This window comes from Nomascus leucogenys, chromosome 13 (genome assembly GCF_006542625.1).
Source record: "Nomascus leucogenys isolate Asia chromosome 13, Asia_NLE_v1, whole genome shotgun sequence".
In the NCBI taxonomy this organism is placed as follows: Eukaryota; Metazoa; Chordata; class Mammalia; order Primates; family Hylobatidae; genus Nomascus; species Nomascus leucogenys.
In genome coordinates, this window is record NC_044393.1 from 24,016,213 (window position 1) to 24,035,868 (window position 19,656).

Here is a 19,656-nt window from a genome sequence, read left to right on the forward strand (position 1 = left end):
TATCTGTAAATCTATGAATTTTTTATAAAGTGTTTTATGAGGATGCTCAGAAGCATGTATTCTCAGTGCTTGCAGAAACAGAGACAAGAGGGAAGACTTTCCTGGTTCCTAGTGGCATTTTCTTCTCACGGCAATTTCAGAGGAAAGAGAATAAAGGAGATAATCGTCTATCCTAAGTGAAAACCTTTTCCTGACCAAAGGAAATCTTCTGTAATGTGACTTAGAAATGATTAGGTCTCCTGTAGATCATCTACAGGGAAATGGATGGTTGGATGAATGGATGATGATAATAAGACCATAACCAATAACACTCATTTATTATTAAAATCATATGCTTTAAAATATTCTATATTAACAAGATAGTTTACTATATGTTTGGCAAACACTGCAAAAGGCTTTCAAAACATTATATCTTATTTAGTCCTACAACATCTCTCTGAATTAGAAGTTTTACTCACTTTATAAAGAAGCTTAAAATCCATGAAATTACAGTAACTAAGTAGATATCTCATATTTAAGACATAAGAGTTGAGATTTGAAGCCTGGCTGGTTTCATTTCTGAGCCTGTATAATCAACCACTTCACTCTGCTACCTCCAGTATAAACTGAGGACCTCTCAGAGTCGCCCTCAAGGCTGATGACTCTAGGAAAAAGTCAATCTTTCACATGCTAGTTTACACACGCACACCCACCCACATCCACACCCACACACACATTATGAGAGTAAAGAAGGTGGATTAAGCTCTGTTCTCATAACGAATTAATTGTTAAAGAAACAAGGCCCAGCAATACACAGGCATGTGAGAACAACTGAACTTCTGGGTGCTCATCTTGGGTGAGACAATAAACAGGAACAAACCTGACCCTGACTTCAACTCATTTGCTGAATGTGTTATATATTGATCTTGGAGATAAAACTAGACTAATGATATGGGTGGGGCTCCTTTAATAAAATTCAAACACATATGGATTCAAATTTTTAAGAAAAGATAAGGGCAGATAATGACATTATTTGATTTTTCACTTATTCCTATAACCACTCTTTTGTTCCGTATGACTTTGCAGTTCCTTTCACCAAAGTTCCTTAAAGTCAACAGGCCAACTCTATCTCTTGCTTTTGGGTTTGCCCATGTAACTTGCCTTAGCTAAGTGAAGGAAGTAGAACTGATTGATTTCTGCTTCCTCAAGTGGTCTTACACATGCCTGCTTGCTTTGTTGAGCCTCTGTTATAAGCAAGGATCTGCCTAGACTAGCCTGCTAGTTCCAGGAGAAGGATGAGACACAGACCCAAGCCATTCCAGATATCTCAGAGGAGGCTAGCCTAGATATGCAGACAACCAATCCTCAGATGCATAAATCCAAGAATGCCAGATTTATTTAGCTGATCACTTCAGACACACGAACAATAAACACTTATTGTATGCCATTGTGTTTTGTGTTTGTTTGTTACACAGCGTCATTGTTGCAATAACCTATGCAAGATGGAAGTGAGTGTTGCTTTGGTATTTTATCTCTGAGAGATGCTTTAACTACTTTTCCCAAGGTATTAATATAAAATATCTGCTCCATAAAGAAGCTGCTAAATGCTAGAGCGACATGACTTTGGAGGCAGGTTCTTGTGCAGCAATGTATGCAAATAATTAGCAGCTCCTTCCTATCATGAAAAAATCTCAGCTTATGTGAATCGTGGGCCCAAGCCCATCGGAGAATTTGGACCTTGTACAGTCAATATTTTAAACTTTCCTTCTGCTACATCCTTGCTGATGAACAGGATCTCCTTTCCTTTATTCTACACTTAATGCTGTTGTATAATCTGTACTTCTGAATCTAAGTAAGAAACCTTCCACAATTATCTGATCATGATGGTGATGCTAATGAAAATAACCACAACAATAGCAGCTAAAAGTCACTTCTGAGCAGCTGTTTACATTTAACATCTCATTAAATCATCACATCAACTCTATAAGGTCATTATGATCAGTAATTTATAGAATGGATTTGGCATTATATTAGCCAGACTCCTATCCTAACTCTTCAGTTGACCATTTGTGTAACTTCGGAAGAGTTATTTAGCCATTTAGACACTCAATTGGCTTATCTGTAAAACATAGATACCTAATCTGCCTACCTCACAGGATGATTACGAGTGTGATACATGCTGATGCAGGTGAGGTTCTAGGCACAGTGTTGGCACGACCTCTGTTCCCTACGTGATAGCTATTACCATCTTTATTTCACAAGTGAGGAAGCTGAGATGTAGAGGGGGTAAGTAACTTGCCCATGTTCACAGGGCACGTAAGAAAGATTTGACTATCCCAACCAAGTACCTCCTACGAATGTGGGTTTCATCACACCCCCTTTCATCTGTTCAGACTGAGATGCCAGGCCTAATCAATCTGGCCTCATATGATTAAGACCATACCTACACAGCTTCATAAACCTTCCCCTTGCTCATCTAACCCAGTGAGGGCAATTACTACGTTCAACAAAAGCTTGTTGTGTTTACTACTTTTACATTCCTCTCTAACATTCTCCACTTTCTCAGGGCATCCTACAAAAGGCAGGTTTCCACGGCCGCTGCGTGGTCCCTGAGATGTCAGCCAGTTACAATGCATAGCACTAGAATGAGGTGGTGCCCTACGGCACTTTGCCTCCTGCAATCTCAGTGAACCCAGATGAGCCCCTCCTCTTAAAGAGGGCTCACTAGCTAATGCTTAGCTTGGCAAGTCAAGAAGATGTGACAAAAGGAATAATCTAGAGCCTGCTATGATCTCTATGACCTCTAGAAAGCCAGATAGACTGCATATACAAGGACTCATCACACCCAACTGTGAGCATTTCAAGTAAGAGTAGAAAACTTAAGTAATTTCAGGAAGAGGGACCAAACAATGAATGTGGCAGAATTGAGAAGACTTCGATTCAGGCAAGTGGGGCAGACCTGCAGCCCTTATGATTTTATGGAGCAATCAGCTGATTAGGCTCCCTCACATCTGTTGTCACTATTCTAGAAGGAAGAAAATGCCTAGATGAGTTTCGCTGCTATGTGCTTGGGTAGCCCCAGCCCCAGGTTGCAGTTACCAAAGCTGCTCCTGTGTTCAGAGGGAATAAGAAGGAATGGATCCAATATTTACTAAGTAGCTTTCCTGCAACTAATATGGGCTCCAGATCATTTCATAGTTCATCTTTACAAGAACACCATTGAGGAAGTTTGTATGACCTTTATTTTACAGATTAATAAGCATAGATAGAGAAAATCCACCAGACATACGTAGCTCCTCCTATACCCCCTATATGTAATCCCATACTATCCTGTGATTTCTCCCCTTCAAAGCAATGCATTCCCTTATGAATACATTTAATGGCTGTCTCTCCAATTAGTAGGGAGTGCCTTGAGGGCAGGTTTCTGTTGGCCATCTCTGCTACTAATTTCCAGGGTCTAGCCTAGGACCTGGCATAAATTAGGAACTCAAGCGATGACTACTGCCTAAATAAATGAATGAATGATAAATAATTCTCTCAAAGTTACATACCTAACAGGGCAAACCTGAAATTTGAATTCTGAAACATCTAACTGTAAATGTAACAGCTTTAGATGAATTATTGAGTCAAGTCCCATGCCCTTTCCACTATCTTTAGATAGATCTGGACCCTGAGCAGAAGCCCTTGTCATGTGGACATTCACAGGATCTCATATAAGTCACATACTTATTCAAACATGTATTCATTCATCCATTCCTTTGGTCAACAAATAGAATGCCTAATAAAAAGCATAGGTTTAAATCTGGAAATGTAACAGCTAACAAAGTATATAAGTCCCCTGAATTCGTGGGTCTTGCATTCTAGTGGAAAGCAACAAAAAACAAACTGGCAAATAAACAATAAACAAACATCAGACAGGAATAAATGCTATGCAGGGCATTAGCTTCATAGGAAGCTACTTTCTTACACAGAGACATTGATAAAAACTTTATCTGTTGCCCATCCCCTTTTTCTTTGCATTTTCTTTGGGTTGCCCTTTCAAAACACATAAAAGAAAGCTCATAAAGCCCTTATTCCAATGTTTGAGTACTAGACAGTCTTGCCATCCTCATCAGAAGTTGCACCATGCTCGCCTTAATTTAATGTGCAGGAAAATTGCAGCAATATATGAGTGGTCCCAATAAGTTTGTTTTTCTAAAGAGTAGAAGATTAGTTGCTTTAACCAGAATCTATTTGATTGATAAGGTACTTGAAATTAAATGTTTTATTTTCTTATGTGTTTAAATGTATTCTTGTCTAATTTTATAACATTTATATTTAAGATTGATACAATCAAACACTCCTAGATATAGAAAGTATTTTAGAAGTAATATTTACTTTATTTTTTTTCCCACTGTAGGCATACTTTATAAATCATCCTTGACAAATAGTTGAACAAGACCTACTGAAATTTATGGTCTGGGTGATTTAGAGGTTGAAGGTGTCACTAACAGGCAAGAGGACACAGGAAAATAATCAGATTTAGGCCATAGAGGAAATACAGGGAGGGCATGGTAAGATTTGTTTCAGAGCAGAGCTTCTCTGCCTCAGAACTGTTGGCCAGATAATTCTTTGTTGTAAGAGGCTCTTCTGTTCTTTTAGGATGGTTTGCAACATCACTGGCCTCTACTCACTAGATGCTAGGAGGATCTCCAACCCCAGTTGTGATCATCAAAAAATGTCTCCAGATTTTTCAAATGTCCCTGGGGAACAAAATCACCCCCCAGTTGAAAACCACTGATTTAGGCATTTTGAGATTGAGGAGCAGGAAGAGAATCCAGATGGGTATGTCTAGTGAAGAGTTGGTAGTGTTAGAATGGGGCAGTAAAAGAAGTTAGGATGTAAAGATGAGGAGACGGTCACCTGAAAATAATAGTTGAAGTCAGGAAATGATGAGACACTAAGGGAGAACTTGCAAATAGACAACAGAATAAGTCCAAGGTCAGTTTGCAGAACAGTACTTACTTTTGGAAGATGAGTAGAAAAAGGAGAGGAAAAGAAGGGAAAGGAAGGGGTGGTGCTGGGCTGAGGAGTCAGAAAAGAGGAGAGTTCAAGGTCAGAAAAGCCAAGAGAGAAGGGAGTTTCAATTATATTATTATGTATGTTCCAAGCATTTTAGAATATTTGAGCACACTTCTCTAGATTTGTGATTTTTGTTTTATAATCAGATGGGAAAAAATATATGGCTAAATATCATTTCAGTAAATGACAGTTGGTATGTAGGTCCTGAAAGAAGTAGGACTCCCAGGGTCACAAATATAGAAATCTAACTCCAGGTTGTTAAATAAAAAAAGGTGGCCAGGCATGGTGGCTCACACCTGTAATCCCAGCACTTTGGGAGGCTGAGGCAGGCAGATCACGAGGTCAAGAGATGGAGACCATCCTGGCCAACATGGTGAAACTCCGTCTCTACTAAAAATACAAAAAATTAGCTGGACATGGTGGTGCACACCTGCAGTCCCAGCTACTCAGGAGGCTGAAGCAAGGGAATCGCTTGAACCCTGGAGGCGGAGATTGTGGTGAGCCGAGATCGTGGCATTGCATTCCCTGACAACAGAGGGAGACTTCTTCTAAAAAAAAAAAAAAAAAAAAAAAAGGATAACTTGTCTTAGTAGACAATGACAAATAAAAAAATTTAGGCCTCAGAGAAAAGCAGAATGGGGAGTCACTCTTCTCTCTCTACTTATCTGTATTGTTCTTGTTTTTAGATTTTCTGCATTTTTAAGTTCATAGGGCAGAAAAATGGCTGCCACCCCTGGGACATTATATTTTCTTCATTCAACAAAGCATTAGGCAGATCCATATCTTCTTAACCATGATTCTAGATTCTCAGGAAAAGATTCTAATTGGCTTATGGTGGTGCCCATCCATGAACCAATGAACCATGGCAATGAATTCACAAGAAAATGTTCATGGTAATTTTGCCAATGGGAGGTTTATGATGGGCATAGAAGGAAAAAGAAATAAGAGGCAATTCCAAAAAGAAGGACTGAATCTATCTTCAGAGTTGTTATGAAAAGCTGTAAAGAAGGAGAAAGTCATTGAAAGTTCTGATCTATGGAATAAGAGTATGATATCCTGAAAGTTGAGTTTAGAGAATATGAGATGAGAAGTTGTCTATGGTATCAATAGAGAAGAAAAAGGTGCTGAGGGGAGGATAGAGATCCCAGGAGGGGACAATGAAGGCCTGTATATGGTGAACAGCAGCAGGAATGGAGGAGAATGGATGTTGACCAAGGACAAGTTCCACAGGGCTTGATGACTGACTGTCGGGTGTGAACAGGAGTAAGCATTCAAAGAGGCCTTCAAGGCATCTAAACTGAGTGATTTGTAGGAAGATGATTATTTGAACTTAGTAATGAGATAGAGGAACTAGAGAATGAATCAATTTGGAGAGTAAAGGCATACAGATGTAAAGGATCTGTATTTTTAATATGTGAAAATTCCAAATAAGAAAAATGGCCCCGCTTCAAACACAGATATTCGTCACAATTTCTTCTATTAATTGGAACTTTGCAGTTGCTTGAGAAGGACTTTGCATATGTCATCTTACTTGATGAAGGTAATGAGGTAAATGAAACTCAAAGAGATGAAGTTACTTGAAAAAATTTAGAAAGCCAGTAAAGGGTTGATGAAAGAAATAAAGCTGGCTAATCTGACTCTAAGGCGCTACCTCTTTCCTTGAAAACACAACTACCCTCACTGAAAACAAAACTGCAGACTTTCCCACATGTTAATCCTAAAAGTAGGCCCCTGGGGAGGGAATTTCAGCTGGGTAGGAAAAGATAGTCTCTTGTTTTAAAGCTACTAAGTTCATAGTAGGAGGGTCAGGCAGCTTGCCACCCTGAGGGCTTCAGGATGGGTAACCACAAGGCCATGATAAATGTGCTTATTTATCTTAATTGCCAATTTACCCAAAGGCAACAGCCATCTAAGGACATGAAGATCTGGCCAAGGATATGGTCATGTGGAAAGGAAGGGGTAGAAAGATGGCCACAGGAATGCCAGCTGTTTTGCCTAAGGCTCATAAATCTGTCTGCATGGTGACTCTGCTGGCCTAGAGATCAGAGGTCTCTGGCCCAGGGCACTGTCTCCAGGTCCTGTCCAGACATCCCTGAGCTCTCTTTAAGGACAGACTGTAGAAGCTAACCGCCAGGGCTTGGCTTGGCCCCAGGGTATGTCACAAGACCCAAGTGGGGAAGCACTGGAGCAGCCGCACAGCCCCTCACCCGATAAGTGACAAGAGTCTAATAGCAGGTTATGCTTCTTGGGATTTGGCTTGAGTGGATATTCAACCCTGAAAGTCCTCCAGGCCGGAATAAAAAGCAAGGCAGGCAGGCCAAAACCGGGTGGTCAACATGAACTAGCCTCTTTGTTAGAAAATAGGAAGCGTAGCTTTCCATCGAAGGACTACGTTCCCCTGGACTGTCCTGGTTCTGTGGAAGAAGGGTTCTGTCCTTTCAGCTTGGTAGAAGAAACAAATAGAAGTGCCTTTAATCTTCTGGTGCTTCAGCATCTGTGTCTCAGTGGATAACATACACATTTATGCACATCCCCATCATGCCTAATGCTGGCTTCACCAGTCCTCTCCATATGGAATCTAGAAGACATTACTTTTTGTCTATCAATTTATTTTCAGTGGCTGTATAACACACATATTGTAAAGGGCACAAATCTTAAGTATGGATTGATAACTTTTTTGTGGACATATATCCTAGTAACCACTCAAGTCAAGATATAGAACACTCCACCAATGTACAATGTTTTATCATACACTTCCATAATCAATACCCTCCCCCTATGCAAAGGGAGCTGCTATTTTAATTTCTGTCATCATAAATAATGTTTACATATTCTAGAACTTCATATAAGTGAAATAAGACATTTTTTATTTTGGCTTATTTCATGCAGCATAATCCCTATGTGATTCATGATATTGTGGCATTTATCAGTGGGTTGCTCATTCTTACAGCTATATAGCAATTCATTAGATAAATATGTAATGATACATGTATCCATTTCCCTTTTTATGGACATTTGGGCCATTTCCAGTTTTAGGGAGTTATGACTATGGGTGCTATACACATTCTTGTATAGATCTTTTGGAAGACATTTGAAATTTCTGGGCTATAAGACTTGGGAGTAGGTTTAACTTTAATAAATATTTAGACATTACCAAACAGTCCTCCAAACTGGTTAAACCAATGTGTACCCCATTAGCAATGGATGAGACTTAGAATTACTTCATCTCCTTGCCAACACTTGATCCTAGTTTTTCAAAATTTTAGTCATTTCACAAGACATGTTTCAAAGCTAGAAGAGATCTCATGTTATCAGCCTCTTTATTCCTTCTTGACATATATCTTTTATTTTTCTCTATTTTTGTCTTCTTTGGTGGCAATTAACTTTTTAAATTCAAATATAATTTATCCATTTTTGTAACCACAATATGGATAGAAAAGATGTTACTTTGTTAATGTGATGTTTGACAAATTAAGAAATAAATCACTAATTGAATGGATCCAGACTTAACAGAAAATAAAAACTGCCAATATGCTGTTGAGTTATACCCATGGTTCATCAACTGGGACAAATCTTGGTCTTTATGTCTGACAAATATTCTGTTAGATCAACCCTTGAAGAGTAAGATCATTTTAAATTACATTAGAGAGATGGACAAGAGTTAAAGTTTAAATGCTAGCAACTATGGTTAAAACTTTGCATAAATTATCTTATTTAATCCTCTCAATAACACTGAGTTTGGAATTTTTTTCCTCAACTTACACAGGAGGCTTAGGGTTTATGTAACTTACAAAGATCCCTCAGGTAGTGTGAAAACAGAGTTGCAACTTTAACTTTTTCTCAGTGTAAATGTAAAATTATTCATCTAAAAAAAAAAAGAAAGAGAGAGAAAAAAAGAGCTTTTACTATTATCTTGCTCGTGGAGATTCAGTCACTATTCATCAACTGTGAACATGTGATTAAGTATGTTGGATAGCTAGATATTAAATCAACTTCATGAGGCTTTAGATCATTTCAGGGCAGTTGTAACTATTGCCATTAAATTGATTTGCATTGTAAATGAATAAGTTATCATTTCAATTTTGTTAAAAAAGCTATCATAACACTATGGATTGATTTCAGATCATTAAACTGTACATAGTTGTTTCAGTTATTTATTACTGCGTAACAAATCACCCAAAAATTTAGTGGCTTAAAAGAACAACAACCTTATTTGCTCATGATTCTGTCATCTGGACTGGGCTCAGCTGGGCAGCTTGTCTCTGCTCCATGTGGCATTAACTGCATTGAGTCATGTGTTTGCAGTCAGTTGGCAGCTCTACTAGGCCTAGATGATGCAAGATGGCCTCATTCACAAGTCTGGCACCTCATTTGGGATGACTGGAATAGCTAGGGTCTGGCTGTTTTTTGCTCCCTTTCAGGGCTTCCATACCCACATGGCCTCTCCTGCTTAAGGAGTGTATGTCAGATTTTCTCATGACATGAGGCATCTCACTTCCGTTATATTCCCAATACAATGTATTCAAATTTTCATGAACAGTACACTTAAAATTGTTATGGGACTCTAAATTATTGTTTAGGATGATGATCCCATCTTTTGCAACCTAACAGGTAATAGGTCTTCCAGCAAAGAAAGCATCCCATCTTCAGCCTCTAGCGATGAAAATGGGTGTATATAGAGCATAATGACTGCATCTCCTTGACCTTTCCTGTAATGATCCCATCTTCATACGCACCATATGCAAGGGAATGATTGCATCTCTTTCTGCAACGTAATTATAACAAGTTTATCAGCAATGCAACAATCCTAATTTCCACCTGAAATGCAATTGATATCATCATTATGGGCAATATAAGGAGCATATCTCTACCATAAATGTAGATAACACATTGTCTTTTGCACACTAGAGATTGCATTTCTTCAGGAAATGCAATAACAGTTCTGTCTGTAGTGCAATGATCCCATCTATTTGTGCAAGTTAATTATCACTTTTCCACTTACCAAGCCATAATGATAGGTATTCCTATAGGCCAATGATTTCATCTCTGCCCTCAGGGTAATGATCACATATGCAATGTGAGATAACAAAATTGTCTTCAGGGCAATGATCAGATTCTTTTGCATAGGGTAATGATAACATATCCACTTTAACCTAAAGATAGTAGGCATGTTGTCAGTGCTGTCATGCCAAATTCCCATGCAGTGACTATGGGTGACAGACATTAATGCAGCATGTATTCACATCTACCTGGATGTGTAACAGTGAATTTTGTAGGAAGTCAAAGTCCCACTTAGAGGTAGCATAGCGACCGCAACAAAAGTGCTAAGAACAAATAAATATGAATTTAAATAGATGCCACCACGTAGTCCATGTGGGTTGAGGCCTATGGCTTAGCTTCTCTGAATCAGGTTGCAAAACTGAGAATGATAACAGCTTTTTCTGTAAAAATATTAGCATAAACATTACATTTCTCAACTTACAGCCTAGTCCTTAAGTCAAGTTTATTAATTTTCTTCTCCTTCCCATTGATCTCTGGACCATATCCTTGTCCAGAATCCCCCAGGATCTGAATCCATTAGCACCTCTCCTTAGTCCAGCATCAACTAAAATTTGCACATACTTATTCTTAAGCTCTTCCTCTTATCCTTTCTTCTGATATATTTTTTTTCCCATTTCTGCCTGCAAATGTGCTTCTGCCTCTGTATTAGTCCGTTCATGCACTGATATAAAGAAATACCTGAAACTGGGTAATTTATTTTAAAAAGAGGTTTAATTGGCTGACAGTTCCGTGGGCTGTACAGAAAGCATGACTGGGGAGGCCTCAGGAAACATCATGGTGAAAGGAGAAGCAGTCACATCTTGCATGGTCAGAGCAGGAGGAACAGAGAGAAGTGGGAGGTGCTACACACTTTTAAACAACCAGATCTCACGAGAACGGCAAAGGGGAAATCCACCTCCATGATCCAATTACCTCCCACTAGGCCTCTTCTCCAACACTGGAGATATAATTTGACATGAGATTTGGGCAGGGACACAAATCCAAACCATATCAGCCTCCTGTATCTTAGAATGCTATTTACGGACTCTGATTTAATTAGTTCCATTGGAAATACATTTTCTCAGTTTCTAAAATTGTTCTGCCTGTTTTCTTGCTTGCTGACCATCATCCGTCTACATATTCAAGATAGAAACCTGGACAGCAACACACTTCTCACTGTAATTTACTCTGTATTTCCAATCAGGCACTTTGTGCTGTTGATTCAACCCCGTTAATGTTGACTGTTATGCTGACCTTTAGTCTGTCTCCATTGCTACCATCTTAGTCCAGGCCTTCAGCACTGTTCCCACAAGTGGATATCTAACTTGTCTTGAGTTGTGAGAATATTTTCTAAGGAAAAAGGAAGAGATTTACAGATATTAGTGTATTAAAGTTCTGAAATGTCATTAAGTCATAAATAACAAGAAACTGGAAAATTTTTAAATGGACAAAAAGTCTTTGCTAGGCATTTTCCAGAAAAAGTATTAATATTCTTGGTAAGCAAAGAAGTTTTGCCAATTAACTATAAAATTATGAATGCCTCAAGAGAAAAAATAGGAAAATACATCAACAGGCAATTTATTAAATAAGAAATTCCAATAATTAATAAATGTAAAACCATTTTAATGCCTATATTAATTTTTTAAAGTCCATATATATAATATCAGTTATCAAATTTTCAAAGATGAAAATAGACCATATTTCACAAAAAAAATAACTGTCCAATAACTTCCTTGTAAGTAACTTGTCCAAGTCTTTCTCTCTACAAAGATAGATACACAAATAGACAAGTAGATATAGACATAAACATACGTGTAAAGAGAACTTATAGGGCTCGATAGGAAAGATAAGTTTCAGAAATCTCAAAAAAAGTAAGCTACTATCAGTAATTGCAGTATTCAAAAGAAAATTTTAAGAAACTATTATACTCAAATATGTAGAAAGATATGACCCTTAAATGTAGAGAAAAGAAATAATTAAGGAGACAGTGTGTGTTCCTTAATTATTTATTTTCCCTGCATTTCCCTACACTCACCCACACACACGTTTTTAGAGATAAACTGAATTAAGGATTAGTGAACATTTTTAAAATCCCAGCAATATTCACAGCACAGAAAAGAGTATAATTGAGATTGTAGGGATGTTGAATCAGTAGCGAGGAGGATATTTTGAGAAAACATCTGAGAATAAAAAGTAGGAGAACAATGAGATAAAAATGGCAAGAAAGAAAATTTTAGAATGAACAAAGAATAGAGACCTAAAATAGAAATAATAGGTTCTCCTGAGGAAAGAGTCTTGGAAAGATTAGGAAAATGAAAAGAAAGACAATAACCACATTCGTAATAAGAGACATTTCCTTAATATGGGGGAGAAACTGTATTGGTAAATTGCAGAGATTTACTGAGAAGTACCTAAAAATAATAGAATTAATGGTCTATATTCTTCACCTTTTTAATGATAAGGATTTTTTTAAACGCTAAAATCATTTTGGTGAAAAATAATAAAACTTACAAGAATTTTTAAAATATATAAATACAAATATGTTGACATCTTGGGAGGAACAAAAATTTGTCTAATCTGAGGCTTTTAATCTAAAACCTGAAATGCTAGAAGACAAAATAGCCATGTTGGTAAAGTTTTGACAAGAATAAGCTGTGTACTTTTTTGTTTGCTTTTTAAAAATGTGTTTTATTTATTTTTGCTTTTCTTTTTAATGAATGAATCCAAGTTGCTTTACCCTAAAGGAAAAGATAATTCTTTGTAAAATAAAAAATACATAGAAAATTATGCTGTTCTTGGTTGCAAGGAGCCAAAGTATGGGAAGAGAAGAAAATACATTTGAAAAATGTGCTTCCTTTTGGTTGAGAAAAGAGACAAAATTCATATCAAATAAAGGCGAAAGAGGGAAAACAACTTTCAGTAAAGCACAAAAAAACAGTTTTTAGAAATCCAGTCCTATTTGTTTTCTGCCTGGTTAAAATAAGTGCAAATTTCAGCATTTTGCAAAGATATGTAATGTAAAATTAATGTTAAAGTAACACAAATATGTTCCTAAACTTTAATTTTCAAAACTTAGAACTGTATGTTTGTTTCTACATGTACGTAAAGAAAGAAAAATAAAAGTGAACTACATACTTTGTCTCAGCAGGACACCAATTGGTAGTTTCCTCTAAAATGACAATGAAGGTGAGAGAGGTTAAATCATTATTTTCAAATGGCTAAGATAATGGCCATTATCCTTAGCAAACTAACGCAGGAACAGAAAACCAAATACTGCACGTTCTCATTTATAAGTGCGAGCTAAATGATGAGAACACATGGACACACAGAGGGGAATAACACACACCGGGACCTTTCAGAGGGTGGAGGATGGGAGGAGGGAGAGGATCAGGGAACAAACAACTAATGGGTACTAGGGTTAATACCTGGGTGATGAAATAATCTGTACAACAAACCCCCATGACATGTTTACCTAAGTAACAAACCTGAGCTTATACCCCTGAATTTAAAAGTTAAAAGTTAAAAAAAGAAATGGCTAAGATACTTTTTAAGTAGTGTTAACAGTATGCTGGAGAAGTGTATGGTTTTCAAAGCAAAAGGAAAAACTAGAAAAAAAAGTTAGGAGGGATTATATATATGAATGTGTGTGTGTGTGTGTGTGTGTGTGTGTGTGTACATTATAACATTTAAAGCATTGCACAAGGCAAAAATGCTGCTATCACCATGATAATTCACCAGAAGATCAAAACAATCACAAAAAATCTTAGCAGAAAGGAGAAAAAAGTCACAATCATTGAAGGGCAACAATATTGCCTAAATGGAAGCCCTCAACCAAATCATGTGCTTGTCAACTCTATAACTTATTTTCTTTTACTCCTGAATAGAAAGTCCATCCTGTCATGGCCTCTTGGTGAGCTAATGATTTCTGAAATATATATCTTGTCTTTATAAGAGGTCTTTTGTCTCACTACACCTCCCAACTCCCTTCCCCTCCCTTTAACTGTGAACTAGACTTAGTAACTTTCTTATAAATATTAATAACAGGGTAGAGAAAGGGGGAAATAATAACTTTCCAGCGGGGAAATTTGGAGACACTCGTTAACTACATAATCAAGGTTAATATGACCAGTAATAAGACATTTTAATATCACGTGCTGCTGATAAGATGTGATGAGATGATGTATTAGGCCATTCTCACATTGCTATAAAGAAATACATGAGACTGGATAATTTATAAAGAGAAGAGATTTAATTGGCTCACAGTTCTGCAAGCTGTACACGAAGCATGATTCTGGCATCTGCTCAGCTTCTGGGGAGGCCTCAGGAAACACAATCATAGTGGAAGGCAAAGGGGGAGCAGGCATATCACATGGCCAGAGCAGGAGCAAGAGAGAGAAGGAGAGGTGTTACACATTTTTAAACGACCAGATCTCAGGATAAGTCACTCATGTCCTCCTAGGACAGTACCAAGGGGGCTGGTGCTAAATCATTCATGAGAAATCTGCCCCCATGATCCGGTCACTTCCCACCAGGCCCCACCTCCAACACTGGGGATTATATTCTAATACAAGAATTGGGCAGGGACTCACATCCAAACTATATCAGAAGGGTACATGACCTCTGTGGTATTCATTCCCCCAAATTAATAACCTCAGTCTGTTCATGGAAAACATCAGATAAACTCAAAATTAAGGTCATTATACAAAATATCAGACTGGTACTCTTCAAAAGCATCAAGGTCATGAAATTCAAGGAAAGACAGAAACTCTTCTAGACTGGAGAAGACTAAGCATACATTACTAAATGCAATATGTCTTGGATTAGATCCAGGTCCAGAAAAACCAAAATGGGGAGATCCAAAGAATGCCTATTAAATTAGTTAATAGTGTATATGAATGTTAATGTCTTAGTTTTGATAAATTTACCGTGGTATAGAAGATGTTAACATTAGAAGCTAGGTGAACTACACTTTCTTTGCAACTCTTCTGTAAACCAAAAATAATGGCAAAATAATCTTTTTTTAACAGTTCATAGAAGGCAACCTATGATTATGATTATTATTATTATTATTTAATTCCAGGATACAAGTGCAGAACGTGTAGGTTTGTTATGTAGGCACAGGTGAGCCATGGTGGTTTGCTGCACTTATCAACCCATCATCTAGGTTTAAAGCTTCACATGCATTGGCTATTTGCCCTAATGCTCTTCCTCCCACCAGCCCCCATGCCCCTACTGGCCTCAGTGTGTGTTGTTCCCCTCCCTGTGTCCATGTGTTCTCATTGTTCAACTCCCACTTATGAGTGAGAACATGAGGTGTTTTGTTTTCTGTTCCTGTGTTAGTTTGCTGAGGATGATGGCTTCCAGATTCATCCGTGTTGTTTTAAAATATGCATGTGTGTACATGCTTGAGCCTCCCAGACCTCCCATGGACCTGCACAATGCTAGAGACAAGGCAACTCTTGATTAAATAAACAGACTTTTTAGTAACCAACACACCATTCCTAAAAAATCAAGAAGCACCAGGAAAAGGGTAAGTTTTGAAATTGGCCTCTTCATAACTTTTCTCATTGAACTCTTTATTACATTTATGTATATGTATACATTTTCCTTGTCTTTTATTTTATTTAGGCACTTTCTAGAGTTCAACTGTCGCTCGGGGCATCAAACTAATTTTCTCCTCAGCAATGATTGCAGAGCTGCATGCGTAATGAACCCCGCTATTGCTCTTGTTATTAAGTAGGCCGTTTGGGAACACGGATGGGAGGGAGGCCACAATCTAAAAGGCAATGGCTCTTCCTAGTTCTGCCTGCCGCCACTCATAGACTGAGACCATTGCACAAAGAAAAAAATAACACGTAGAAAAAGAGGCAAATGATCCTGCTCCTTGATGTGAGGAAATGTCAAGGGTTTGCATTGGCTTTAAGGCACTGACTTTCGTTATTTATTTAATGCAAAATAGAATCATTCTTTATTGACCACTTGAAAAGACTGCATATATTGAAAACCAACACCGTGTCAGCATTTGCCTTGGGTATTTTATGAATGTTGCCTCATTTAATCCTCACAGCAAGTCTATGAAGATAACGAAGTCATCCTGTTTATAGTTAGGAAATTGAGGCTGAGAGATGCTAAACGACCTGTCCAAAGTCTTCTACATGGTCTGCAAGCGGTCAAGTCCAGTAGAGTGGTAGACTATAGTCTAGACATCCCAAGGATGTGCTTTCATACCTTTGCAGTTATAGGAGCAGGAAGCTGTCCTGTTTCCTGTTTTTCTATGTGGTCATAAACAGCAGGGTTCCCAAATTTTAATGTGTATTTGAATAAGCTGAGACCTAATTAAACTGAAGATTCTGATGAAGTAGGTGTAGAGTGGGTCCTGACTTTCCCATTTCTAATAAGCTCCCAAGTGATGCCAATGCTGTTGGGCCATGGTTCACACTTCCAGTAGCAAGGATGAGGGACAAGACTGAAATCTATTTTTATGGAGTCACACCTTAGATTTAAAAGGGAAATGTGGAAATTAATGGTAAAATTCAAATATAGTGGTTAAACATTATCTAGTATTAAATTATTGGCTGTACAGCCTGGCCAACATGGCTAAACCCTGTCTCTACTAAAAATACAAAAGTTAGTCAGCAGTGGTGCCAGGCACTGTAATCCCAGCTACTCAGGAGGCTGAGGCAGGAGAATCATTTGAACCCCAGAGGCAGAGGTTGCAGTGAACCGAGATCACGTCACTGCACTCCAGCCTGGGTGACAGAGTGATACTTGGTCTCAAAAAAAAAAAAATTACCAACTCTAGTTAGATTTTATAGATTGAATAAACTTATCCTACCTAGGGCTTACAGCTTAGGGTAGACCTCAAAATAAATCAGGAAGAATAAAAACCACTATAAATGCATATGGTTTCAGGGACAGAATAAGAAGGAAAAGGATTTCTGTAAGTGTCTTCGTGATCTCACATGTAGCCATGCCCAGCTTCTTATCCTCTAGTCTTCCTTAAAAAAACACTAAAGGACCAACTTGTTCCCTTATTAGTAATTTTTGAGTATGACCAAGGGAGACTCATCTGTTAAAGAATGGAAGGAAAGACTTATACCTTAGTTGTTACACTTTGGGAAAGCTTCTCTAAACTCCAATAGCCTATCTTTAAAAACAAAGTTAAGTACAGTATCAGATACATAAAAAGTGTTCAGCAAATTCTTGTTCTCTAGCATGTGTCTCCTCCCCAGTTAATTTTCTGTACTCCTCACTCTGTCTTTCTCAGGTATATATGTTACAGACATTTTCTTCCAGTCTGTACCTTTGCCTTTTTGTTGTCTTTTAATGGCACTTGCTGAAAAGAATCTAATTTTTATGAAGTCCAGTTTATCATTTTATTTTCTTTTATAGTTAGCGTAAACCATTTTCTATCAAAGAAATTTTTGTCAAATTCAAGTACTTAAAGATTTTATCTTGTATTTTATTTTAAAACTTTTGTAGTTTTACGTTTTATATAGGTATATGATCCATTTTGAGTGATTTTACACAGAGGATGAAGTAAAATTTGAGATTTTTTTTTCATGTGGATGTTATTTCAGCACCATTTTTTGAACAACTATCATTTCCCCCATTAAATCAACTTGGTATCATTGTCAAAAATCAGTTTAGCTCATATGTGTTAATATATTTCTGGGCTCACTATTCTTCTATTGATTTATATATCTATGCTTACATCAATATCATGCCATCTTGATAACTAGTTTTATAGTAAATCTAGAAATCAAATAATGTATTAAGTAGCTCTCCAACTTTGTTATTCTTTTACAACATTGCTTTGGCTATTCTTTAACTTTCCGTATAAATTAAAAAATAAAATTTTAAATATCTGTAAAATAGGCATGTGGAGATTTTGAATGGGATTGTGTTGAATCTCTAGATCAACTTGAGTAAAACTGGCATTTAAAAAATTTTAGCCTTAAAATCCACCAAGATTTATTTAGTGTTTTTCAGTATATAGGGCTTGCACATATTTTGTCAATTTTCTTCTCAATATTACATTCTTCTTGAAGCTATTGTGACTGGTGTGGTCTTAAATTTTGTTTCCATGTGTCTTCAGCTATTATATAAAATACAATTGATTTGTGTGTATTGAGTTTGTATCCTGCAATGTCACTAAATTCACTTGTAGGTTTTAGTATTTAAAAAACTTTTTTTTCTAGAGTTTTCTATATGGAGTCTCATGGCTAGGCTCTCCAGGATTATGCTGACTATAGGTGGTTAGAGGGGTATGCCCTTACATTTCACCATCAAGAGTGATGTCACCTCCAGATGTTTCTTAACACCTACCAGATCACTGAAATTAAAACCCTTTTTTTCTTTGCAGTATAAGAAGTTGAAGCTATGAATTTCCCTCTAGTACAGATTTATTTACATCCCACAAATTTTGTCATGCTGTGTTTTCAATATCATTTAATTCAAAATATGTTATGTTTTATGCTGCTTTTTATTTGAACCATGTATTTAGAAGTATAATATTTACATTTCAAATATTTAGTGATTTTTTTCAGAAATCTCTGTGCTATTAATTTTTTAATACTGTTGTGTTAGAGAATATACTATGTAAAATTTCAAATATTTTAAACAGAATTGTTATGAACTCATTATATATAATATATAATCTATATTGGTGGATGTTCTGTGAGCATTTGAAATTATGTGTCTTTGTTATTATTCAGTTTAAAATATATTTTAATCTTCCTTGTTTTATCCTATGTGTTCTCACTGTTTAACTGGTTTTCTGTTTCTGTGTTAGTTTGCTGAAGATGATGGCTTCCAGCTTCATCCATCTCCTTGCAAAGGACATGATCTCATTCTTTTCTATGGCTGTGTAGTATTCCATGGTGTATGTGTACCACATTATCTTTATCCAGACTGTCACGGATGGGCATTTGGGTCTTTGCTATTGTAAATAGTGCTGCAATAAACATATATGTACATGTGTCTTTATAGTAGAACAATTTATATTCCAAATATTCATAGTATTCCGTGATATCTATATCTATATCTATATCTATATATATATATATCTCACATTATCTTTCTCCAGACTATCTCTGATTGGCATTTGATGTCTTTGCTATTGTAAATAGTGCTGCAATAAACATACATGTACATGTGTCTTTATAGTAGAATAATTTGTATTCCTTTGGATATACACCCATTAATGGAATTGCAGGGTCAAATGGTATTTCTGGTTCTTGATCCTTGAGGACTTGCCACACTGTCTTCCACAATGGTTGGACTAATTTCTATTCCCACCAAAAGTGTAAAGGTGTTTTCCTATTTTTCCACAGCCTCCCCAGCATCTATTGTTTCTTGACTTTTTAATAATTGCCATTCTGACTGGCTTGAGATTGTATCTCACTGTGGTTTTGATTTGCATTGCTCCGAGAATGATCCATTATGTTGAGCTTTTTTTCATGTTCGTTGACTGAATAAATGTCTTTTGAGAAGTGTCTGTCCATATCTTCCGCCCACTTTTTAATGGGGTTGTTTGTTTTTTCTTATAAATTTGTTTAAGTTCCTTGTAGATTC

At 37.0% G+C, this 19,656-nt stretch overlaps 1 long non-coding RNA gene across 1 annotated transcript; it reads right to left on the reverse strand.

Moving 5' to 3' along the window:
* Window positions 1–9,178: 9,178 nt before the first annotated feature.
* Window positions 9,179–13,246, reverse strand: LOC105740684. Its single transcript, XR_001116757.2, has 3 exons — window positions 13,216–13,246; window positions 11,251–11,430; window positions 9,179–9,805 (listed from the first exon to the last, which is right to left on the reverse strand). It is a non-coding gene; the product is annotated as an uncharacterized LOC105740684 (long non-coding RNA).
* Window positions 13,247–19,656: the final 6,410 nt, after the last annotated feature.